General features: G+C 49.2%; 1 protein-coding gene and 2 long non-coding RNA genes across 5 annotated transcripts in view; 1 reads left to right on the top strand and 2 right to left on the bottom strand.

Annotated features, from left to right (window-relative positions):
• The window catches only part of LOC119942483, a 28,516-nt gene extending 23,317 nt beyond the window's left edge, over nucleotides 1-5,199 (bottom strand). Inside the window, exons 1-3 of one of the 2 annotated variants that reach the window (XR_005455366.1) lie at nucleotides 4,987-5,199; nucleotides 4,457-4,514; nucleotides 3,706-4,159 (exon numbers count right to left, since the gene is read on the bottom strand). This is a non-coding gene — a long non-coding RNA (uncharacterized LOC119942483). Of the gene's footprint in view, nucleotides 1-2,341; nucleotides 4,160-4,456; nucleotides 4,515-4,986 lie in introns of those variants that run through there. The other variant, XR_005455365.1, reaches the window with a different exon arrangement.
• The window catches only part of PDZD9 (PDZ domain containing 9), a 185,056-nt gene that overhangs the window by 31,349 nt on the left and 128,787 nt on the right, over nucleotides 1-24,920 (top strand). The gene's annotated exons all lie outside the window — the stretch shown is intronic.
• On the bottom strand, nucleotides 8,818-12,790 carry LOC119942488. The gene is made up of 5 exons (XR_005455370.1): nucleotides 12,139-12,790; nucleotides 11,680-11,798; nucleotides 10,698-10,877; nucleotides 9,536-10,404; nucleotides 8,818-9,136 (listed from the first exon to the last, which is right to left on the bottom strand). It is a non-coding gene; the product is annotated as an uncharacterized LOC119942488 (long non-coding RNA).

Raw genomic sequence — 24,920 nt, forward strand, 5'->3', positions numbered from 1 at the left:
GCCAGACGAGATACCCGACTGGGCTTTTCTGGACAAACTGGGCAATTAGTCTCTCTCAAAACTAGAGACCCGGCAAAAACTAAGGAGTTTTTCTTGTTTTAGCCTCGGGTCATCAATAATAATAATCCGAATAATCATGATAATCACCGTGGTGTCTGTCAAGTGCTTACTATGGGCCAGGCACTGTACTGAGCGCTGGGGTGGATGCAAGTAAATCGAGTCGGATACACGGTCCTTGTCCCCTGTGGGGCTCACGGTCTCAATCCCCATTTGACAGATGAGGTGACTGAGGCCCAGAGAAGTGAAGTGACTTGACCAAGGTCCCACAGCGGACAAGCAGCAGAGCCGGGTTTACACCCCATGACCTTCGGACTCCCAGGCCAGTGCCCTGTCCACTACACTCCCACGGGCCATTAAACCAAGGGAGTCGTCCACACTGTGAACTCTACCTTGGACCACGAAGCAGCGTGGCATAGTGGAAAGGGCACGGGCTTGGGAGCCAGAGGTCGTGGGTTCGAATCCCAACTCCGACACTCGACAGCTGTGGGACCTTGGGCAAACCACTTGACTCCTCTGGGCTCCTCCTCAGTCATTGCATCTGTAAATTGGGCATTAGGACTGCGAGTCCCAAGTGGGATAACCAGATAAGCTCCTATCTACCCCAGTGCTTAGAACAGGGCTTTGCACCTGGTGAGCGCTTAAAGGATACCATCGTTATGATTCTAAGAGAAGCAGCCTGGCTTAGTGGAAAGAGCATGGGATTGGGAGTCAGACGTCATGGATTCCAATTCCAAAATCCCACACTTGTCTGCTGTGTGACTTCGGGCTAGTCACTTAACTTCTCTGGGCCTCAGTTACCTCATCTGTAAAATGCACATGAAGACTATGAGCCCCATAGAGGACAACTTGATCACCTACTATCTACCCCAGGGCTTCAAAGAGGGCTTGGCACATAAGAAGCGCCCAACAAATACCATTATTAGGATTATAAGAGAAGCGGTCTGGCTCACTGGAAAGGGCACGGGATTGGGAGACAGGGGTCGTGGGTTCGAGTTCCAGATTCCCGAATCTTGACTGCTGGGTGACTTTGGCCGAGTCACTCCACTTCTCTGGACCTCAGTTACCTCATCTGTACAATGGGGATTAAGACTATGAACCTCACGGGGGACAACCTCATAACCTTCTATCTACCCCAGGGCTTACAACAGGGCTTTGCACCAAGTAAGCGCTTAACAAATACCTGCATTATTATTATCGTGATGATTACCAGCTCTCCTGGAAGTTGGCAGAGAAAAGAAAAACTAATTTCTACGGAAGAAGGGGCATCTAGTGCCATAGTGTCCTTCCACTTTCCCCACACACCATTTTGGCTGGCTCAGGAGTTCCCAAATATCAGTTTACTGGAAAGCCCTCAGGAAGGGCTGCTGCCTTCAATTTCCTTTGTGCGAAGAGGCGTTTTAGTCAGTAGCCCTGAAGCCTCTGTCTTCTTTACCTGTGCAGACACTATCTCTATGAACCATATAGAGACCAAATCCACAAACCAAGGAAGACTATCAAGTGTGAGATGGGAGTTTAACATGTTTTATTCACTAACATAGTGTTTTGGGGAAGAACAGGTTTTCTGGGAATATCTGGAAGGGGCTTGGGGGTGGATCTAGTCGGGGGGGGGGGGGGCGGGGGTCAGAGACAACCCCAGGCCCAAGAAAACATCCTGAGCCTTGGGTCTGGGGGAAGTGGGGAGTTGGGGTTAGGGTGCAGTCAAGAGTGCTTCAGGGTTGTTTCCCTCGGGTGGGCAGGCAGTTGAGAGTCCAGGGGGAAGTTAGAGCAGGCTGGGATGGAGGGCTGGAGTCCTTAGGGTGCAGTCAGGAGTGCCTCAGGACTGTTTCCCCAGGGAGGGCGGTTGAGAGTCCAGGGGGAGGTTACAGCTGGCTGGGCTGGAGGGCTGGGGTCCTCAGGGTGCAGTCCGGCATGCTTCAGGATCATTTTCCCAAGACGGGCGGTGCAGAGTCCAGGAGGAAGTGCACAGCTGGCTGGGCTGGAGGGCTGGGGTCCTTAGGATGCAGTACGGAGTCCTTCAGGCCGTTGGGAGACCAGGGAGAAGATAGAGCCGGGTCAGGGGGTCCTCCAACGGGCTGTGGTCCTTGAATGCTGGGATGCTGTGGAAACAAACCTTTTTTACTTTTATTTTAGGGGAGAAAGGGAAGGAGGAGAAAGGGAAGTGGCCGGGGAAAAGGGAGGGGATGTGAAGAGGGGAAATGATAGAGAAGGGGTCCCCAGCAACACCCTCCTCCCTGCCCCACCCTCCCCTGCACTGCCACTGTCCCCCCTGCAGTGGGTCTCCCACTGAGGAGATCAGGGGGCACCTAGTGGCAGTGCCGCAGTGGGCTTCCCCCCTCCGTCCCACCTCCTCAGGCCCGGTCCGTCGCCTCCCTCTTCCCCCGGGACCCTCTCACCGAGATGTCCCTGCTTCCCCCCACCGCCCTGCAATAAGGGGCAGCAGGGACGGCGGCCACGATCCCGTGAATTGTCCTTCTTTGTCCGCGGCACCTTCACCTCGTTTCCCCCGCAGCTAGGAACACTGATCCTCTCCTCCCTGTGTGTGGGGAACAAATATCCTACCGGCAGATTCTGAAGCGGAAAAGTTATCACAGGGGTAAAGATGCCGACATTCACTGAGGCAACACTTGCCAGCTCCCAGAGCCACCAAGAGGAAGGATGGCCCTTCCACCCACCCTTCACGGGGACAGACTGATATATTTTTCTATCTTCCGGACGGCACTTACCTCTGCTCCTACTGGGACCTACCTCATCCAGGCAAGATCCAGTCCAGAATAGCAGCTCCCGAATCTGTACTGACTCAAAACCTTGAGAACAAAACACTCAACATGTCAGACATTCTTAAACCAAGCATATGAAGTCAAGCTGTTTGGAAATTGCACTGCATTAATTGTCCCTTGACGTTTTGGGGTGGTCTATAGTGTTACAGTCAGTATGAGTTCATAAAGCCACTTACCTAATCACGTTAGAAAAGGCAAAGAGATAAACCTCCCCGTTTGGGGACTTCGAATGCGTGGAATTTTTTTCTTTTTTTCGGTAAATCCGAGGATATCCCAGACATCTACGTTCAATGGAATGAGTGTGCTGCGTATTTATATGTCAATTATTTTATATGTCAGTGATTTTAATATTTACTTTAATTTTAAACTATTTTATTGTATTTTATTCTCCTGCCGGGAGTTGCGCTTTGCATTTATTTTTATTTTATTTAGCTATTTTATTGACTTTTAAAATGCTGGTGGGATGGATTGAGTAAATCTCTTAGTTGTTCCATATCACTTGAATGTGAGAAAAATAACATTCCATTGACCATGGAGTTGGTCAACCAGGATCTAGAGAAGGTCAAGGAGTTCTCTCCGATGTGCTTTCGTCATACGGGTTTGAAACTGTCATCCTGATGAAACACTATAGAATTTTGAAAGGTATTTCCCTGTCAAACTGGACAACTGATTCACATGGAAAATGAGACTTCATGGTCAAAATGGAGCAGGTCTACCCTCTCTGAAAACCAGAAGGCTCACGAGAGAGCTATCCCAGATGGTCTGTCAGGCTAATCTCTGGGTCCAGAAGTGCGGCCATAAAGACCAACTGGGGAGATTTCTAGGACAGAGGGACCGTGCTTTTCAAGAGATTCTGCAAGAAGAGAACCTCTTCTTTGCCCCTGCACAGTTTCTTTGGGAACCCGGCTCCCCCCGACCCCACCACAAACACCAGAGTAGCCAGGATGGGAGATGATGGATCAAATAGGAGAGTTTGGCCTGAAGCTACACTCTCCCTCCTCACCCCTTGGGCCTTGAAGACCCAAGGAGGGAGAGCCATCGTTGTCCTTTGAGGAGGAGAGGCTGCTTTACATGAGGCTAAGTTTTTCAAGAATTTGGCACCAGGAAAAATCCCTCCTCCTCCCCACCAAATTTTCTTTTCTTGCCCTCCAAAATCCTGGACCAGAGGCTCCAGACTGAGCCTTGGGTCCAGAACAGTTTCATCTTAACCAGTAGCTGGATTTTTTTTCTCCAAATCCAACCATCATCTGATTTTCCTTCAGCCTCTATTCTTCTGGAGATGAACATTCTCTGGAGTGTTTCTTGAGTTGCGCCGGCTGGCCCTATAGGGAGAGGGAAAATACAGTTCCGTTCTTCTTTATTGCCCACTTCCGCAGATGTCTAGTACTTAGATTCAGGAGTTACAGTAGCTTGATTTGCCTAACTCTTTCTCCTTGGTAAAGCTTGGTTAATGTTTGGGCAGTGAGGCGAGGACCCAGATTTCATTCTTGCCCCGATATTTCACCCAACGCACCAAATGGGAAAGGGGAACAGTCACCTAGAAGAAACGGAATCCCAGCTGTTGAATTCCAAATTACTCCCTTTCCCAATGAACCAGATGTTCCGCAAGGGTTGCTTACCCGTTTCTCTCTCTTGTCATTTCCAAACTGAACCATAGCGGCTCTTAAGATGCACGATCTACAGAAGAGGCAGGAAAGTGAATGAATAGCTGAAAATCGGGTCTCAGAGCAGGCTGCAAACCACTAGGCTCAATTCAGGGAAGGATGGTGGCCAAATCACTGATCCCGGAGCGCAGAGGAAACGAATTGCTTGATCCCAACTAAAAACCAAACTCATTGGCACTCTAGGGCAAGCTGACAGGGAGACTGCCTAGGAGAATCCGATGGGATAATGTAGCCCACCTCAACCGGAAGCCAACTGCAATGTGGACTGGACGAGCCATCATTTCCACGTAGGTCTGAATGCTACTTCAACCTTAGCAAAGCGTTGCAACAGATGTTTTGTGATTTCAAAGAATTCCCAGACATGTCTCGATAGCAACTTGCTAAGCAGCGTCGAGCACCCGGGGAGCGACCGGGACACAAAAGCATCCCGGCATTCCCAAGAACCAAAAACCCTGCCCGCTCCCACTAGCAGTCCAATATCCTACCTGGTTAGGTGGCACAGAGTGGTTTGATGACTTTGTCCACGGTTGAGAGGGCGGAGCAGGCAGAGTGGACGGAAAAGCGTGAAAACTCTTTTAGGGATTATTAGGGGGAATTAGCATGAGGCTCTTCACCCAAGTCTTATCTCTTTGTGCTCTCTCTCTCTCTCTCTCTTTCTTCCTGCAACAACCCAAGCCCAAGTTCTCCTTTTCCACCTCACACGGTTTGCGTGAAGCAAAGTTCTCCTTTTCCACCTCAAATAATCTCCTTGGAGGCCTTGAAGACCTTACACAGAGAAGGAAAAGCTGGAGATGCTTTGCGAGAAGCAAGGTTCCCCTTTTCCACCTCAGATAATCTCTTTGGAGGCCTTGAAGGCCTTAGGTAGAGAAACCAAAGCTGCTGATGGTTGGCAGGAACCAGGTTTCTCCACTTTTACCTTGGATATTCTCTCTTCTGGCCTTGAAGACCTTAGGGAGAGAAATCTAAGCCAGAGATGGTTGCATGAAGCAAACTTCTACTTTGGCACCTCATATAGTCTCTATTCATTCTCAATGAAAAGGCCTTGAAGGCCGGAGGTGGAGTAATGCAGAGGAGGTGTATCTGCGTGAAGAAAATTTCCCTCTCTTGTCACCGCAAATGGTCTCTTTCAAGGCCTTGAAGACCTTGCAGAGAGACAAGAAAGCTGGACATGGTTTGCATGAAGCCTATTCAGCCTTCTTCATCTCCTCTATTCTCTTGGATGGCCTTGAAGACCTTGGGGTGACCAATAAGCAGGACAGTTTTGGCAGGAAGAAAAATTCTCCCTTTTTAAGGCTACACCTTCTCTTTTCAGGCCTTGAAGACCTTGGATAGGGACATAAAAGCTAGAGACGGTTTGCATGAAGCAATTTCATCTCTTTAAGTCTCATATAATCTCTTTGATGGCCTTGAAGACCTTGAGGGGACCAATAAGCAGGACAGGTTTCGCGGGAAGCAAAATGCCCCTTTGAAAATGCCACAGAGTTTCAGGCCTGGAAAACCTTAGTTAGAAACCTGAAAGCAGGAAATCATTTACATGAAGCAAGTTTTTCCTTTTTCACTGGAAATACCTACTTGCTTGACCTCCAAGACCTGAGGTAGAGAAAAGACATCCTGGAGACATTGTTTACATAGCGCAATTTTCTCTTCTTCGAACTAAATTAATCTCTTTTCTGGCCTTGAAGACCTTAGGTAGAGAAAATCACAAGCTGGAGATTTGGCCATGAAGCAAATTTTCCCTTTTACACCTCAAAGATTTCCTTTCTTTCTCAAATTCAAAGGCCTTGAAGGCCAGACGTGGAGTCAGGAATAGGAGATGTATCTGCAAGAAGCCAATTTCTCCTTTTGCCCCTCACATATTCTCTACTGAGGACTTGAAGAACTTAGGCGGACCAAGAAACTGGAGGATTTTGCGTGAAGCAAAATCCTCCTGGTTTTTAACCCCACATATTATATTGGCAGGCCCCAAAAATGTTACGTAGAGAAAACAGAGCGGGAGACTTTTTGGGTAAGGTAATTTTCCTCTTTTTCACCTCAAATATTCCCTTTTGTGGCCCTGAAGACCTTAGATAGGGAAAGAAAACTGGAGATGATTTCCTTGATGCAAATTTCTTTCTCCTTGGCACAGCAAAAATTCTCTCCTAAGGCCTTGAAGACCTTCAGTAAGGAAATGAGATCTGGGGAATTTTTCTACAAAGTCCATTTTCCCCCTTACACCCCAAATAGTCTTTTGAAGGCCCTGAAGACCTTAGGTGGGGAAATGAAATCTGGAGAATTTTTCTATGAAGTGAATTTATCCTATTACACCCCAAATACTCTCTTTTCCGGACCTTAATGGGCTTCGGGTAGGGAAATGAAATCTGGGGAATTTTTGCTAGAAGGAAATTTCTTCTTTTTCACCCCAAATAGTCTTGTGAAGGCCTTGAAGACCTTCAGTAGGGAAATGAAATCTTTGCATGAAGCAAATTTCTCCCTTTTCACCCCAGTCTTGTGAAGGCCTTGAAGACCTTCGGTAGGGCAATGAAATCTGGGGAAACTATGCATGAAGCAAATTTCTCCCTTTTCATCCCAAAGAGTCTTGTGAAGGCCTTGAAGACCTTCAGTAGGGAAATAAAATCTGGGGAACTTTTGCATGAAGCAAATTTCTCCCTTTTCACCCCAAATAGTCTTGTGAAGGCTTTGAAGACCTTCAGTAGGGAAATGAAATCTAGGGAATCTTTTCATGAAGCAAATTTCTCCCTTTTCCTCCCAAAGAGTCTTGTGAATGCCTTGAAGGCCTTCGGTAAGGAAATGAAACCTGGGGAATCTCTGCATGAAGCAAATTTCTCCCGTTTCACCCCAAAGAGTCTTGTGAAGGCCTTGAAGACCTTCGGGAGGGAAATGCAATCTGGAAAATCTTTGCATGAAGCAAATTTCTCCCTTTTCACACCAAAGAGTTTTGTGCAGGCCTTAAAGACCTTCGGTAGGGAAATCAAATCTGGGGAATTTTTGCATGAAGCAAATTTCTCCCTTTTCATCCCAAAGAGTCTTCTGAAGGCCTTGTAGACCTTCAGTAGGGAAATGAAATCTGGGGAATTTTTACATGAAGCAAATTTCTCCCTTTTCATCCCAGAGAGTCAGCTGAACGCCTTGAAGACCTTTGGTGGGGAAATGAAATCTGGGGAATATTTGCGTGAAGCAAATTTTTCCCTTTTCACTCCAAATAGTCTTCTGAAGGCCTTGAAGACCTCCGGTGGAAAAATGAAATCTGGGGAACATTTGCATGAAGCACATTTCTCCCTTTTCACCCCAAAGACTCTTTTGAAGGCCTTGAAGACCTTCAGTAGGGAAATAAAATCTGGGGAACTTTTGCATGAAGCAAATTTCTCCCTTTTCACCCCAAATAGTCTTGTGAAGGCCTTGAAGACCTTCAGTAGGGAAATAAAATCTGGGGAAGTTTTGCATGAAGCAAATTTCTCCCTTTTCACTCCTAAGAGTCTTGTGAAGGCTTTGAAGACCTTCAGTAGGGAAATGAAATCTGGGGAAGTTTTGCATGAAGCAAATTTCTCCCTTTTCACCCCAAATAGTCTTGTGAAGGCTTTGAAGACCTTCAATAGGGAAATGAAATCTGGGGAATCTTTTCATGAAGCAAATTTCTCCCTTTTCCTCCCAGAGTCTTGTGAAGGCCTTAAAGACCTTCGGTAGGGAAATCAAATCTGGGGAATTTTTGCATGAAGCAAATTTCTCCCTTTTCCTCCCAAAGAGTCTTGTGAATGCCTTGAAGGCCTTCTGTAGGGAAATGAAATCTGGGGAATCTCTGCATGAAGCAAATTTCTCCCTTTTCACCCCAAAGAGTCTTGTGAAGGCCTTGAAGACCTTCGGGATGGAAATGCAATCTGGGAAATCTTTGCATGAACCAAATTTCTCCCTTTTCACACCAAAGAGTCTTGGGAAGGCCTTAAATACCTTCGGTAGGGAAATCAAATCTGGGGAATTTTTGCATGAAGCAAATTTCTCCCTTTTCATCCCAAAGAGTCTTCTGAAGGCCTTGAAGACCTTCAGTAGGGAAATGAAATCTGGGGAAGTTTTACATGAAGCAAATCTCTCCCTTTTCATCCCAGAGAGTCAGCTGAAGGCCTTGAAGACCTTTGGTGGGGGAATGAAATCTGGGGAATATTTGTGTGAAGCAAATATTTCCCTTTTGACTCCAAATAGTCTTCTGAAGGCCTTGAAGACCTCTGGTGGGGAAATGAAATCTGGGGAACATTTGCATGAAGCAAAGTTCTCCCTTTTCACCCCAAAGAATCTTTAGAAGGCCTTGAAGACCTTCAGGAGGGAAATGAAATCTGGAGAATTTTTGAGTGAAGGAAATTCCTCCCTTTTCACCCCAGAGAGTCTTTTGATGGTCTTATGTAGGTAGGTATATAAAAACAGGAGATTGTGGGCATCAAGAAAACTCTTTCTCTTTTTCCTCTTCCTTCCTGGCTCTAAAGCCCTAGGGTAGAGCACTACATTAGTTTTGAGCCTAAAAGGGTTTTCCCTTTATCCATCTCTTGCCGCATGATCTGGAGCGAAGGTCTTCTCTCACTGCAGTCTTCATTCCTCCAATAGTCTGGGAGAAGTCGAGACAACTGGTGGTTTGGAATTCAGCCTGCCATCCTGGAGTGGAGAAAGAAAATCCCTAAATTAGTGTTATCTGCAGAGATAGAGCAACCCACAATGAGCCTGGCATCCTTTGTCAAAATATCCCTAAAGATGATTGCGTGGCTCCTTCACTGCCCTGAGTGGGTGGGGCGTGCACGACTCCCTGGCCTTTCACATTTGTACAGATCGGCGTGCCCGGAGATAAACACGTGGTTACTCAGGCAAGGATTCTGACCTGTGGCATGGGATTGTGAGAGCATTGCCCCCAGCTTCTGACAAGATAACTCTTCCCTTTGGCGGGGCTGGAGAGGGCTCTCTAGCTCACTCATCCCACCCCGAAACCCTTCCCTCCTGGTTTCACAGACCCCTGCTGCTGCTGCTGCTGCCAGCATCTATTCATCTGGCCGTGCTCACCCTCCTGTGGGTCGGCTTCCACTGACGTCTGAGACCGCAGCTCCCCAGCTGTGGGGATGCTTGCCGGACGGGGCGCTCCCAGAAGTCGGCAGATGAAGTCTCTGAAAAAGATCCACCTGGGTTAGAGCAGTCTAGACCATTGTTTCCAGGAAGTACAGGGGGATTCCTTGTCCAGATCACCTTCGGAATCACACCTTTAGAGTATCTGCAAGAATTTCCTTTGCTCTCTCTTCTTTGACAAATCCAAACCTCAACATGGAATATTAACCCAATCCCGATAGTCAGGCGAGTGAACTGTCCTAAACCGGGGAGCCTTGTTTCAAGACTTTTTATTCATTCTTTTTTAGGATACCTGTGGTAAATTTCCCTTGGAAATTTACAGTGAGGGTCAGTTTCTTCATCTCCTTGTAAATAGCCTCACAATACTAGGTATTTAATCTCTCTTTCATTTTCCTTATTATTTCTTCCTAACAAAAGGCTCCCTGACCCTGCCGTCTCTCTCCCGACTGAATTTTAAGGAGGAAAAGCAACATCCTAACCGGAGTTCTTTCGCCTGAAAATGGAACAGGTAAATATTCTCTGAGGAAAAGTCCAAATATCTTTTTCATCTTGAATAGAAAAATGAGAGAGAGAGAGAGAGAGAGGGAGAGAGAGGGGGAGAGAGAGAGACGGAGACCTAACAGAGTTCGAATCATTTGACACGAGCAGTAAATGACCGTTTCCAAGTGTGTCTTGGTTAGTCTACGATTAGATACTTATTTTTTCCCGATGGACAGGTCAACTCTCATCTTCTCTCAGGGTGTCCCGGTCTCCACTTGTCAGCTTGACCCCCGATCACGTCTTCCTCGTACTCTCCCTCGTTGGTGTAGCTGTCAATACAGAGTCCCTCCAGGAGGGATCTACAAGGCAACTCCATGTTTACGCCAGGGGATGAGAAATGACCCGGTGGATTCTGCCCTGTCTTGGGATTCCTTATTAAGGATAATAAAATTCTTTCGTAATTTCCTCTCCCAGGAAAAAGGAAATCTACAAGTTTGATCAGTCAATCCAACTTCCCGGACACACAGGTGGACAGTCCCTCCCTCCCGCCCATAACGTGCCTTGTGTCTCCCCAAGAGCCCGGATACACTCATTTCCCACCAAAACGATGAGTTTCTCCTACCATTCTGCTAGTCACGGCGGCCATCCTGATCTCCCTGGCTGGCTCGGTTCAGGTTCCGCTTTGGTGGGTGCCGGGGTGGTCGGGACAGTCAAGCCTCCTCCTTGCTGCTCTGGTGCTTCTCCTCATCTCCTGGACCCTCGGCTGGAGGGGGCACTGCCAATTTCTGAAGGGAGGCCGAACCTTGGTTGGAACACAGAGCGACAACTGGGCTTTCATAGGGAACAGCAGAAATCAATTCCTTTGCAAAAGCCATGTTAATTCACATGGCTGCATGACACGGAAGTCTTTTATTCTCTCTCTCTTTCTTCCTATTTCTCAACTGATCAAAACCTCACAGGGATAAGGATCCCAATACCAGTAGTCAGGAGAGAGTGAGAGCCATTAAATGATGAGGGTGGGGCATTTGGGGTGGTGGCTGAGAGGGCTGGCATTGAGTAAGATATTTGATTTGCCTTCTAAGTAGATACGAAGTAAGGAGATTGACAGTAAAGTTCAGTTTTGCCAACTTGCATTTCCCATTGCTGGGGTGTGGCGAAATTCACTGGGGCTGGAAATACACTTTTTTTCCCACAGGAGGATCTGGCTTGTACGTGAAGAAAAACTTCCTCGCGGGTCAGGAGTTGTGGCAATCGTTGCTTTCTTTTAGAGACTGACCCCTCTCGCTTGGGGAAACAAACTACACCCGCTGGGCATCATTTCAGAGTCACTCATACCGGCTGTTCATGCCTCTTTTCACCCCAGAGAGTCTTTTGAAGGCCATGAAGATCTTCGGGAGGGAAATAAAATCTGGAGAAGTTTTGCGTGAAGGAAACTTCTGCCTTTTCACCCCAAAGAGTCTTCTGAAGGCCTTAGGTAGGTAGGTATATAAAAACAGGAGATTGTGGGCATCAAGAAAACTCTTTCTCTTTTTCCTCCTCCTTCCTGACCCTAAAGCCCTAGGGTAGAGCACTACATTAGTTCTGAGCCTAAAAGGGTTTTTTACCTTGGTCCATCTCTTGCCGCAAGATCCGGAGCGAAGGTCTTCTCTCACTGCAGCCTTCATTCCTCCAATAGTCTGGGAGAAGCCGAGCCAACTGGAGGTTTGGAATTCAGCCTGCCCTCCTGGGGTGGAGAAAGAAAATCCCTTCATTAGCGTTATCTGCAGAGGTAGAGCAACCCACAATGAGCCTGGCATCCTTTGTCAAAATATTCCTAAAGACGATTGCGTGGCTCCCTCACAGCCCTGAGCGTGTGGGCCGTGCACGGCTCTCCGGCCTTTCACATTTGTACGGATCGGCATGCCCGGAGATAAAACGTGGTTACTCAGGGAAGGATTCCAACCTTTTGGCGGGCCTGGAGAGGGCTCTGTAGCTCATTCATCCCACCCCCAAACCCTTCCCTCCTGGTTTCACAGACCCCTACTGCTGCTGCTGCCAGCATCTATTCATCTGGCCCTCCTCACCCTCCTGTGCGTAGGCTTCCGCTGACATCTGAGACCGCAGCTCCGCAGCTGTGTGGATGCTTGCTAGATGGGGCGCTCCCAGAAGTCGGCAGATGCAGTCTCTGAAAAAGATCCACCTGGGTTAGAGCACAGTCTAGACCACCGTTTCCAGGAAGTACAGGGGGATTCCCTGTCCAGATCACCTTCAGAATCACACCTTTAGAGGATTTGCAAGAATTTTCTTTGCTCTCTCTTCTTTGATGAATCCAAACCTCAACATGGAATATTAACCCAATCCCGACAGTCAGGCGAGTGAACTGTCCTACACCGGGGAACCTTGTCTGAAGACTTTTTATTCATTCTTTTTAAGGAGACCTGTGGTAAATTTCCCTTCGAAACTTACTATAAGGGTCAGCTTTTTCATCTCCTTTTAAATAGCCTCATAGTACTAGGTATTTAATTTCTTTTTCATTTTCCTTATTATTTCTTCCTAACGAATGGCTCCCCGACCCTGCCGTCTCTCTCCCCTGACTGTATGTAAAGGAGGAAAAGCAACATCCTAACCGGAGTTCTTTCGCCTGAAAATGGTTTGGGAAAATATTCTGTGAGGAAAAATCCAAATATCTTTTTCATCGTGAATAGAAAAATTAGAGAGAGAGAGAGAAAGAGGGAGAGAGAGAGGGAGAGGGGGGGGGAGAGGGGGAGAGAGGGAGAGAGAGAGAGAGAGAGAGAGAGAGAGAGAGAGAGAGAGAGAGAGAGAGAGAGAGAGAGAGGAGAGAAATGGAGACCTATCAGAGTTCGAATCATCTGACACGAGCAGTAAATGACCATTTCCAAGTGTTTTTTTGGTTAGTCTACGATTAGATACTTATTCTTTCCCGATGGACAGGTCAACTCCCATCTTCTCTAAGGGCGTCCCGGTCTCCACTTGTCGGCTTGACCCCCGATCACTTCTCCCTCGCTGGTGCAGCTCTCGGAACAGAATCCCTCCAGGAGGGATCTACAAGGCAACTCCATGTTTACGCCAGGGGATGAAAAGTGACCCAGTGGATTCCAGCCTGTCTTGGGGATTCCTAATAAAATTCTTTTGAAATTTCCTCTCCCAGGAAAAAAGAAATCTACAAGCTTGATTAGTCAATCAAACTTCCCAGATACACAGGTGGACAGTCCCTCCCTCCCTCCCATAACATGCCTTCTGTCTCCCCAAGAGCCCGGATACACCCATTTCCCTCCAAAACGATGAGTTTCTCCTACCATTCTGCTGGTCACGGCGGCCGCCCTGATCTCCCTGGCCGGCTCGGTTCAGGTTCGGCTTCGGTGGGCGCCGGGGGAGTTGGGACAGTCAAGCCTCTTCCTTGCTGCTCTGGTGCTTTTCCTCATCTCCTGGACCCTCAGCTGGAGGAGGCACTGCCGGTTTCTGGAGGGACGCTGAACCTTGGTTGGAACACCGAGCGACAATGGGGCTTTCCTAGGGAACAGCAGAAATAAATTCCTTTGCCAAAGCCATGTTAATTCACATGGCTGCATGACATGGATGTCTTGTATTCTCTCTCTCTCTCTTCCTTTTTCTCTACTGATCGAAACCTCAGAGGGATAAGGATCCCAATACCAGTAGATAGGAAACAGTGAGAGCCATTAAATGATGAGGGTGGGGCGTTTGGGGCGGGTAGGGTGGTGGTTGAGAGGGCCGGCATTGAATAAGACATTTGATTTGCCTTCTAAGGAGATACGAAGTAACGAAATTGACAGTAACGTTCAGTTTTGCCAACTTGCATTTCCCATTCCTGGGATGTGGCAAAATTCATTGGGGCTGGAAATACACTTTTTTTCCACAGGAGGATCTGGCTAGTACGTGAAGAAAAACTTCCTCACAGGTCAGGAGTTGTGGCAATCATTGCTTTCTTTTAGAGATTGACCCCTCCCATTCTCTTCTAAGAAAGACCCAGGGGCCTCAGCCTGACTTGAGCCCTCATCCTCTCCACTGGCCCAGCGCTCTCTGAAACGGATCCTTTCAGGATAGAGCTGAACGACTGACCCAACCGAGGGGTTGGAATTAACATTTGGAACCAACCGCTTGGGGAAATAAACTATACCCGCTGGGCGTCATTTTAGAGTCGCTCATACCAGCGTTTCATCCCTCTTTCCACCCCAAAGAGTCTTTTGAAGGCCTTGAAGACCTTCGGGAGGGAAATAAAATCTGGAGAAGTTTGGCGTGCAGAAAACTTCTCCCTTTTCACCCCAAAGAGTCTTTTGAAGGCTTTAGGTAGGTAGGTATATAAAAACAGGAGATTGTGGGCATCAAGAAAACTCTTTCTCTTTTTCCTCCTCCTTCCTGGCCCTAATGCCCTAGGTTAGAGCACTACATTAGTTCTGAGCCTAAAAGGGTTTTACCTTGGTCCATCTCTTGCCGCATGATCCGGAGCGAAGGTCTTCTCTCACTGCAGCCTTCATTCCTCCGATAGTCTGGGAGAAGCCGAGCCAACTGGAGGTTTGGAATTCAGCCTGCCGTCCTGAGGTGGAGAAAAAAAATCCCTTCTTTAGTGTTATCTGCAAAGGTAGAGCGGCCCACAATGAGCCTGGCATCCTTTGTCAAAATATCCCTAAGGACGATTGCATGGCTCCCTCACAGCCCTGAGTGTGTGGGCCGTGCACGGCTCTCCGGCCTTTCACATTTGTACGGATCGCCGTGCCCGGAGATTAAAAGTGGTTACTCAGGCAAGGAATCCAACCTGCGGCATGGGATTGTGAGAGCCTCGCCCCCCCACTTCTGACAAGATTACTCTTCCTTTTGGCGGGCCTGGAGAGGGCTCTCTAGCTCACTCATCCCACCCCCAAACCCTTCCCTCCTGGTTTCACAGACCCCTACTGCTGCTGCTGCTGCTGCCAGCATCTATTCATCTGGCCCTCCTCACGCTCCCGTGGGTCGGCTTCCGTTGACGTCTGAGACCGCAGCTCCGCAGCTGTGTGGATGCTTGCTGGATGGGGCGCTCCCAGAAGTCGGCAGGTGAAGTCTCTGAAAAAGATCCACCTGGGTTAGAGCAGTCTAGACCACCGTTTCCAGGAAGTACAGGGGGATTCCTTGTCCAGATCAACTTCAGAATCACACCTTTAGAGGATTTGCAAGACTTTTCTTTACTCTCTCTTCTTTGACGAATCCAAACCTCAACATGGAATATTAACCCAATCCCGACAGTCAGGCGAGTGAACTGTCCTAAACCAGGGAACCTTGTCTGAAGACTTTTTAGTCATTCTTTTTAAGGAGACCTGTGGTAAATTTCCCTTGGAAACTTACTGTAAGGGTCAGCTTTTTCATCTCCTTTAAAATAGCCTCACAGTACTAGGTATTTAATTTCTCTTTCATTTTCCTTATTATTGCTTCCTAACGGATGGCTCCCCGACCCTGCCGTCTCTCTCCCCTGACTGTATGTAAAGGAGGAAAAGCAACATCCTAACCGGAGTTCTTTCGCCTGAAAACGGTTTGGGGAAATATTCTGTAAGGAAAAGCCCAAATATCTTTTTCATCTTGAGAGAGAGAGAGGGAGGGAAAGAGGGTGAGAGAGAGAGAGAGAGAGAGAGAGAGAGAGAGAGAGAGAGAGAGAGAGAGGGAAAGAGGGTGTGTGTGAGAGAGAGAGAGAGAGAAGAGAGAAATGGAGACCTATCAGAGTTTGAATCATTTGACACGAGCAGTAAATGACCATTTCCAAGTGTTTTTTGGTCAGTCTACGATTAGATACTTATTTTTTCCCGATGGTCAGGTCAACTCCCATCTTCTCTCAGGGCGTCCCGGTCTCCACTTGTCGGCTTGACCCCCGATCACTTCTCCCTCGTCCTCTCCCTCGCTGGTGCAGCTCTCGGTACAGAGTCCCTCCAGGAGGGATCTACAAGGCAACTCCTTGTTTACGCCAGGGGATGAAAAGTGACCCAGTGGTTTCCAGTCTGTCTTGGGGATTCCTTATTAAGGATAATACAGGTCTTTTGTAATTTCCTCTCCCAGGAAAAAAGAAATCTACAAGTTTGATTAGTCAATCCAATTTCCCGGATACATAGGTAGACAGTCCCTCCCTCCCACCCATAACGTGCCTTCTGTCTCCCCAAGAGCCCAGATACACTCATTCCCCTCCAAAACAACGAGTTTCTCCTACCTTTCTCCTGGTCACGGTGGCCGCCTTGAGCTCCTTGGCCGGCTCGGTTCAGGTTCGGCTTTGGTGGGTGCCGGGGTGGTCAGGACAGTCAAGATTCCTCCTTCCTGCTCCGGTGCTTCTCCTCATCTCCTGGAGCCTCGGCTGGAGGGGGCACTGCCAGTTTCTGAAGGAAGGCCAAACCTTGGTTGGAACACAGAGAGGCAACATGGCTTTCCTAGGGGACAGCAGAAATTCCTTTGCCAAAGCCATGTTAATTCACATGGCTCCAAGCCATGGAAGTCATTTCTTCTCTCTCTTCCTTTCTCTCTACTGATCGAAACCTCACAGGGATAAGGATCCCAATACCAGTAGTCAGGGGAGAGTGAGAGCCATTAACTGATGTGGGGGGGGGCGTTTGGGGCCGGGGGGGGGGGGCGGCTGTTGAGCGGGCCAGCATTCAATAAGACATTTGATTTGCCTTCTAAGCAGATACGAAGAAAGGAGATTGACACTAAAGTGCAGTTTGGCCAACCTGCATTTCCCATTCCTGGGCTGTGGCGAAATTCATTGGGGCTGGAAATACACGTTTTTTTTTCCACAGGAGGATCTGGCTAGTACGCGAAGAAAAGCTTCCTTGCGGGTCAGGAGTTGAGGCAATCATTGCTTTCTTTTAGAGACTGTCCCCGCCCCTTCTCTTCTCAGACAGACCCGGGGGCCTCAGCCTGACTTGAGCCCTCATCCTGTCCTCTGGCCCAGCGCTCTCTGAAACGGATCCTTTACAGGATAGAGCTGAACGACTGAACCAGCCGAGGAGTTGGAATTAACATTTGGAATAAACCGCTTGGGGAAACAAACTCCGCCGCTGGGCGTCACTGCAGAGCCGCTCCTACCGCAGCTTCATCCCTCCCGCAAAAGCGAAGGCTTGCTTCCTTAGAACAGGGCTCCGCACATAGTGAGCGCCTAACAAATACCATAATGCTTTATGCATGAAGAACTTTCTGTTGCTACATCCCCTTTTTCCCCTCAAACCGGGTCGGGCAGTCGCGTCACTGGGTCCCTGCCGGGAAGGTTATTCGCCCGTTTCATGCATTCATTCAATCGTATTTATGGAGCGCTTACTGTGTGCAGAGCACTGTACTGAGCGCTTGACGCCCCCCCCCCCCCGCCCGCCCCGCAAAGCGTAGAGGGGGGCACCGTGAGGGAGTGATTTAGAATACCGTTTGAGAGCCGCAGAATTCCTGGAAGGCACTTCGAATCCCGGAAAAGCCAAAGGAGGAAAACTGCCGGGCAAGGGGAGGGCACAGGGAGTCGCCCTGAGGGCTCATTTTTCTTGCTTTTTTCCCCTGGCCTTCCCGAACCTCCGGTCCCCTCCCTCAGACTAACTCGGAGTGAGGCAGCGGCTTGGCTTTCCCTCCCCTCCCCTCAGGTCCGTCCCGTCTCCTCGGGTCCCCTCACGGGTCCTCACCAGCCACCTCCACCTCCTTGCTCCGCCCCCCTCCCGGCCTCTTTCCAGTCTGGGCCTGAGGAGAACCGGGGGCGGAGCCAACGATTGCCCGCGCTCCGCCTCTAACTGACAGGAGCCGAGCTCCTCCTCCTGGCCTTCTTCACCCACTTCTAGGGCGGGCGGGCGGGGGGACGAAAGAAAGAAAGAAAAAAACCCACCTCAAATCGCCTCAGCTTTTCTAAATGGCCGCCATGGCCACCAATTCGAAATGGTGGATTTTTCTATAGCAATAGACGCAATTTGGAGCCTGTTGGGGGGACTCTAATGCAAGGCCTTGAAGGCCTCAAGTGGAGTCAGGAACAGGAGATGTTTCTGCGTGAAACAAACTTCTTTCACCCCTCAGCTACTCTCTTTTCAGACCCTGAAGGCCTTAGGTAGAGAAAGAAATGTAGCTTTTTTTTTTTGCATGAAGCAAATTTCTCCTTTTTATCATCAATATTCTCTATTCTTTCTGTTTTCAGAAGCCTTGAACGCCTCCAGTGGAGTCAGGTACAGGAGATGTTTCTGCATGAGGCAAAGTTCTCCTTTCTTCCCTCAAATACTCCCTTTTCAGGTCCTGGAGACCTTAGGTTGAGAAAGGCAGCTTTTTTTGCATGAAGCAAATTTCTCCTTTTCACCCTCAATATTCTGGACTCATTGTCTTTTCAAAGGCCTTGAAGGCCTCCAGTGGACTAATGCACAGGACATGTTTCTGCATGAAGCAGATTTCTCCTTTTCCAATTCATATATTTGTTCTTCAAGTCTTGAAGACCTTAGGTAGAAAGATAATAATAATAATAATGGCATTTATTAAGCGCTATGTGCAAATCACTGTTCTAAGTGCTGATGAGGTGAGGTTTCCTAAGAAGGAAACTTTCCCTGTTTTAACCCTATATATCACTCTTTCCGGCCCTCAGGCAGAGAAACAAAAGCAGGAGATGGTTTGTGTGAAGAAAACCTGTCCACTTTGGACACAAATATTCTTTTTGTAGGTCTTGAAGACCTTGGGTAGAGAAATGAAAGTGGAAGGTGGCTTCCATGAAGCAAATTTCTCCTGTTCTATCTCAGATATTCTCTTTTTAGGTCTTGAAGACCTTAGGAAGAGAAATCAAACAAGGACATGGTCTTGCATGAAGCAGATTTCTGCATTTTTACCCTTCAACATTCTCTTGTCAGGCCTTGAAGACCTCAGGGAGAGAAATTAAAGGAGGAGACGGTTTGCGTGAAGCAGAGTGAGGCAGAGGCGAGGCTTGGCTTGGCTTTCCCTCCCCTCCCCTCAGACCCCTCCCGTCTCCTAGGGTCCCCTCAGGGGTCCTCACCACCCACCTCGCCCACCGACTCCGAGCTCTGCCCGCTCCACACTGAGAAGCTCCGCCCCCCTCCCGGCCTCTTTTCAGTCTGGGCCTGAGGCGAACGGGGGGCGGAGCCAACGATTGCCCGCGCTCCGCCTCTGACTGACAGGAGCCGAGCTCCTCCTCCTGGCCTTCTTCACCCACTTCTAGGGCGGGCGGCGGGAAGAAAGAAAAAAAGAAAAAAAACCACCTCAAATCGCCTCAGCTTTTCTAAACGGCCGCCATGGCCACCAATTCGAAATGGTGGATTTTTCTATAGCAATAGACGCAATTTGGAGCCCGTTGGGGGAACCTCTAATAATAATGATGGCATTTTGTAGGCGCTTACTATATATAAAACACTGCTCTAAGCGCTGGGGAGAATAGAAGGTGATAGGGTATCTCCCGTGGGGCTCCCATTCTTAGTCCCCGTTTTACACATGAGGTAACAGGTCCAGACAAGTTCAGTGACTTGCCCAAAGTCCCACAGCTGACACTTGGCAGAGGGGGAATTCGATCCCGAGACCTCTGCCTCTAAAGCCCCTGCTCTTTCCACTGAGCCACGCTGCTTCTCACCTCAAAACGCCTCAGATTCTCTCAACGGCCTGCACAGCCACCGATTCCAAATGGTGGAAAAGTCTATTGCAATAGGCGGTGGCTAGTCGTTGGCTCAGTGACCCACTGGGGCAGGAACACACGAGGTCGGTGCCCGAGTGACCCAAGGAGTCACCGGGAGGTCAGGGCGGTGCCCGACTGACCCAAGGAGTCACCGGGAGGTCAGGGAGGTGCCCGAGTGACCCAAGGAGTCACCTGGAGGTCAGGGCGGTGCCCGACTGACCCAAGGAGTCACCGGGAGGTCAGGGCGGCCCCGGAGTGACCCAGTGGGCGGAGTCCACGCTGCCCCTCAGCCTCGTGTATTCCCCTTCCCCACAGAGGACTCCAACTGGAAAAAAACCCGCTCATTTCCTGCCTCTTCTGTTCAACCCCATGAATTCTGCCTTTAGATCCATTCATTCATTCAATCGTATTTATTGAATGCCTACCGAGCGCAGAGCACTGTACTAAGCGCTTGGGAAGTTCAACTCGGCAACATAGAGCGACAGTCCCTACCCCACAACGGGCTCACAGTCTAGAAGGGGGAGACAGATAACAAAGGAGAACATGTAGACAGGTGTCCAAATCGTCAGAACAAATAGAATTAAAGCTCTTTGCACATCATTAACAAAATCAATAGAATAGTAAAATATGTACAAGTAAAATAAATCGAGTAATAAATCTGTCCAGATACAAATATATATATATACATATATATATACACACACACAAGTGCTGTGTGGAGGCGAAGGAGGTAGGGCCGGGGGGATGGGGAGGAGGAGAGGAAAAAAGGGGCTCAGTCTAGGAAGGCCTCCTGGAGGAGGTGAGCTCTCAGTAGGGCTTTGAAGGGAGGAAGAGAGCTAGCTTGGCAGTTGTGTGCAGGGAGGGCATTCCAGTCCAAGATAGCCAAATAGCCCCTGAAAATGGCTCATCTATTGCAGATGCTGAACCCTGTTCATCAAATCCGTATGCCACCCAACACAGTTATGGAGATGTCTGTCATGAATACTTTAATAACAATGATGGCATTTGTTAAGTGCTTAGTATGTGCAAAGCACTGTTCTATACACTGGGGGAATACAACCTAATCAGCTTGTCCCACATGGGGGCTCATAGTCTTAACCCCCCATTATACAGATGAGAGAACTGAGGCCCACAGAAGTTGTGATTACCCAAATTCACACAGCTGACAAGTAGTGGAGCAGGGATTAGAACCCATGACCTCTGACTCCCAAGCCCGGGCTCTTTCCACTGAGCCGTGCTACTTTCATCAAACCAATGAACATACTTAAAAAAACCCCAACAAACTCCCCCCCACCCAAACCATGAATGAAAAGGGCTTCATTTCCTGCCCTGTCCCTATGGTCTCCTTTCCCCATTCCTTTCCCTTCGGTGTCACCTCGGCAACTGGATTTGTCACCTCTAAGCTCATTGCTAAGTAGCAGCGTGGCTACTTAATAATTAATAATAATCCGAGTAATCATGATAATCACCGTGGTATCTGTCAAGTGCTGGCTATGGGCCAGGCACCGTACTGAGCGCTGGGGTGGATGCAAGGAAATCGGGTCAGACACACGGTCCTTGTCCCCTGCGGGGCTCACGGTCTCAATCCCCATTTGACAGATGAGGTGACTGAGGCCCAGAGAAGTGAAGGGACTTGACCAAGGTCCCACAGCGGACAAGCGGCAGAGCCGGCTTTACACCCCATGACCCTCGGACTCCCAGGCCAGTGCCCTATCCACCACACTCCCACGGGCCATTAAACCAAGGGAGTCGTCCACACTGTGAACTCTACCCGGGGCCACGAAGCAGCATGGCATAGTGGAAAGGGCACGGGTTTGGGAGCCAGAGGTCGTGGGTTCGAATCCCAACTCCGACACTCGACTGCTGTGGGACCTTGGGCAAACAACTCGACTCCTCTGGGCTCCTCCTCAGTCAACACTTCTGTAAATTGGGCAATAGGACTGCAAACCCCAAGTGGGATAACCAGATAAGCTCCTATCTACCCCAGTGCATAGAACAGGGCTTCGCACCTGGTGAGCGCTTAAAGGGTACCACCGTTATGATTCTAAGAGAAGCAGCCTGGCTTAGTGGAAAGAGCACGGGATTGGGAGTCAGACATCGTGGATTCCAATTCCAAAATCCCACACTTGTCCGCTGTGTGACTTCGGGCTAGTCACTTAACTTCTCTGGGCCTCAGTTACCTCATCTGTAAAATGCACATGAAGACTATGAGCCCCATAGGGGACAACTTGATCACCTTCTATCTATTCAAGGGCTTCATAGAGGGCTTGGCACAAAAGCGCCCAACAAATACCATTATTACGATTATAAGAGAAGCGGCCTGGCTCACTGGAAAGGGCACGGGATTGGGAGTCAGCGGTCGTGGGTTCGAGTTCCAGATTCCCGACACTTGACTGCTGGGTGACTATGGCCGAGTCCCTCCACTTTTTTGGACCTCAGTTACCTCATCTGTAAAATGGGGATTAAGACTATGAGTCTCACGGGGGACAACCTCATAACCTTTTTATCTACCCCAGGGCTTACAACGGGGCTTCGCACCAAGTAAGCGCTTAACAAATACCAGCATCATTATTATTGTGATGCTTACCAGCTCTCCTGGAAGTTGGCAGAGAAAAGAAAAACTAATTTCTACGGAAGAAGGGGCATCTAGTGCCATAGTGTCCTTCCACTTTCCTCACAAAACTGTCACCATTTTGGCTGGCTCAGGAGTTCCCAAACATCAGTTTCCTCGAAAGCCCTCAGGAAGGGCTGCTGCCTTCAATTTCCTTTGTGCAAAGAGGAGTTTTAGTCAGTAGCCCTGAAGCCTCTGTCGTCTTTACCTGTGCAGACACTATCTCTTTGAACCATACAGAGACCAAATCCACAAACCAAGGAAGACGATCAGGTGTGAGATGGGAGTTTAACATGTTTTATTCACTAACATAGTGTTTTGGGGAAGAACAGGTTTTCTGGGAATATCTGGAAGGGGCTTAGGGGTGGATCTAGTCGGGGGGGGGGGGGGGGGGGGGGGGGGGGGGGGGACAACCCCAGGCCCAAGAAGACATCCTGAGCCTTGGGTCTGGGAGAAGTGGGGATAGGGTGCAGTCAAGAGTGCTTCAGGGTTGTTTCCCTTCGGTAGACAGGCAGTTGAGAGTCCAGGGGGAAGTTAGAGCAGGCTGGGATGGAGGGCTGGAGTCCTTCGGGAGCAGTCAGGAGTGCCTCAGGATTGTTTCCCCAGGGAGGGCGGTTGAGAGTCCAGGGGGAAGTTACAGCTGGCTGGGCTGGAGGGCTGGGGTCCTCAGGGTGCAGTCCGGCATGCTTCAGGATCGTTTTCCCAAGACGGGCGGTGCAGAGTCCAGGAGGAAGTGCAGGGCTGGCTGGGCTGGAGGGCTGGGGTCCTCAGGATGCAGTCCGGAGTTCTTCGGGCCGCTGGGAGCCCAGGAAGAGGATAGAGGCGGCTCAGGGGGTCCTCCAAAAGGCTGTGGTCCTTGAATGCTGGGATGCTGTGGAAACAACCCTTTTTTATTTTTATTTTAGGGGAGAAAGGGAAGGAGGAGAAAGGGAAGTGGTCGGGGAAAAGGGAGGGGATGTGAAGAGGGGAAATGATAGAGAAGGGGTCCGCAGCAACACCCTCCTCCCTGCCCCACCCTCCCCTGCACTGCCACTGTCCCCCCTGCAGTGTGTCGCCCACTGAGGAGATCAGGGGGCACCTAGTGGCAGTGCCGCAGTGGGCTTCCACCTTCTGTCCCACCTCCTCAGGCCCGGTCCGTCACCTCCCTCTTCCCCCGGGACCCTCTCACCGGGCTGTCCCTGCTTCCCCCCACCGCCCTGCAATGAGGGGCAGCTGGGACGGCGGCCATGCCCCCGACGGCGGCCACGATCCCGTGAATTGCCCTTCTTGGTCCGCGGCACCTTCACCTCGGCGTTTCCCCCGCATCTAGGAACACTGATCCTCTCCTCCCTGTGTGTGGGGAACAAATATCCTACCGGCAGATTCTGAAGCGGAAAAGCGGGTAAAGACGCCGACATTCACTGAGGCAACACTTGCCAGCTCCCAGAGCCACCAAGAGGAAGGATGGCCTTTCCACCCACCCTTCACGGGGACGGACTGATATATTTTTCTATCTTCCGGACGGCACTTACCTCTGCTCCTACCGGGGCCTACCTCATCCAGGCAAGATCCAGTCCAGAATAGCAGCTCCCGAATCTGTACTGACTCAAAACGTTGAGAACAAAACACTCAACGTGTCAGACATTCTTAAACCAAGCATATGAAGTCAAGCTGTTTGGAAATTGCACTGAATTAATTGTCCCTTGACGTTTTGGGGCGGTCTATAGTGTTACAGTCAGTATGAGTTCATAAAGCCATTTACCTAATCACGTTAGAAAAGGCAGAGAGATACACCTTGCCGTTTGGGGACTTCGAATGCGTGGAATTTTTTTCTTTTTTTCGGTAAATCCGAGGATATCCCAGACGTCTACGTTCAATGGAATGAGTGTGCTGCGTATTTATATGTCAATTATTTTATATGTCAGTGATTTTAATATTTACTTTAATTTTAAACTATTTTATTGTATTTTATTCTCCTGCCGGGAGTTGCGCTTTGCATTTATTTTGATTTTATTTAGCTATTTTATTGACTTTTAAAAGGCTGGTGGGATGGATTGAGTAAATCTCTTAAGTTGTTTCATATCACTTGAATGTGAGAAAAATAACATTCCATTGACCATGGAGTTGGTCAACCAGGATCTAGAGAAGGTCAAGGAGTTCTCTCCGATGTGCTTTCGTCATACGGGTTAGAAACTGTCATCCTGATGAAACACTGTAGAATTTTGAAAGGTATTTCCCTGTCAAACTGGACAATTGATTCACATGGAAAATGAGCCTTCATGGTCAAAATGGAGCAGGTCTACCCTCTCTGAAAACCAGAAGGCTCACGAGAGAGATATCCCAGATGGTCTGTCAGGCTAATCTCTGGGTCCAGAAGTGCGGCCATAAAGACCAACTGGGGAGATTTCTAGGACAGAGGGACCGTGCTTTTCAACAGATTCTGCAAGAAGAGAACCTCTTCTTTGCCCCTGCACAGTTTCTTTGGGGTTTTCCCCCCTTCCCGCCCCCGGCTCTCCCCGACCCCACCACAAAGACCAGAGTAGCCAGGATGGGAGATGATGGATCAAATAGGAGAGTTTGGCCTGAAGCTACTCTCTCCCTCCTCACCCCTTGGGCCTTGAAGACCTAAGGAGGGAGAGCCAACGTTGTCCTTTGAGGAG

This window comes from Tachyglossus aculeatus, chromosome 21, assembly GCF_015852505.1.
Source record: "Tachyglossus aculeatus isolate mTacAcu1 chromosome 21, mTacAcu1.pri, whole genome shotgun sequence".
Classification (NCBI taxonomy): Eukaryota; Metazoa; Chordata; class Mammalia; order Monotremata; family Tachyglossidae; genus Tachyglossus; species Tachyglossus aculeatus.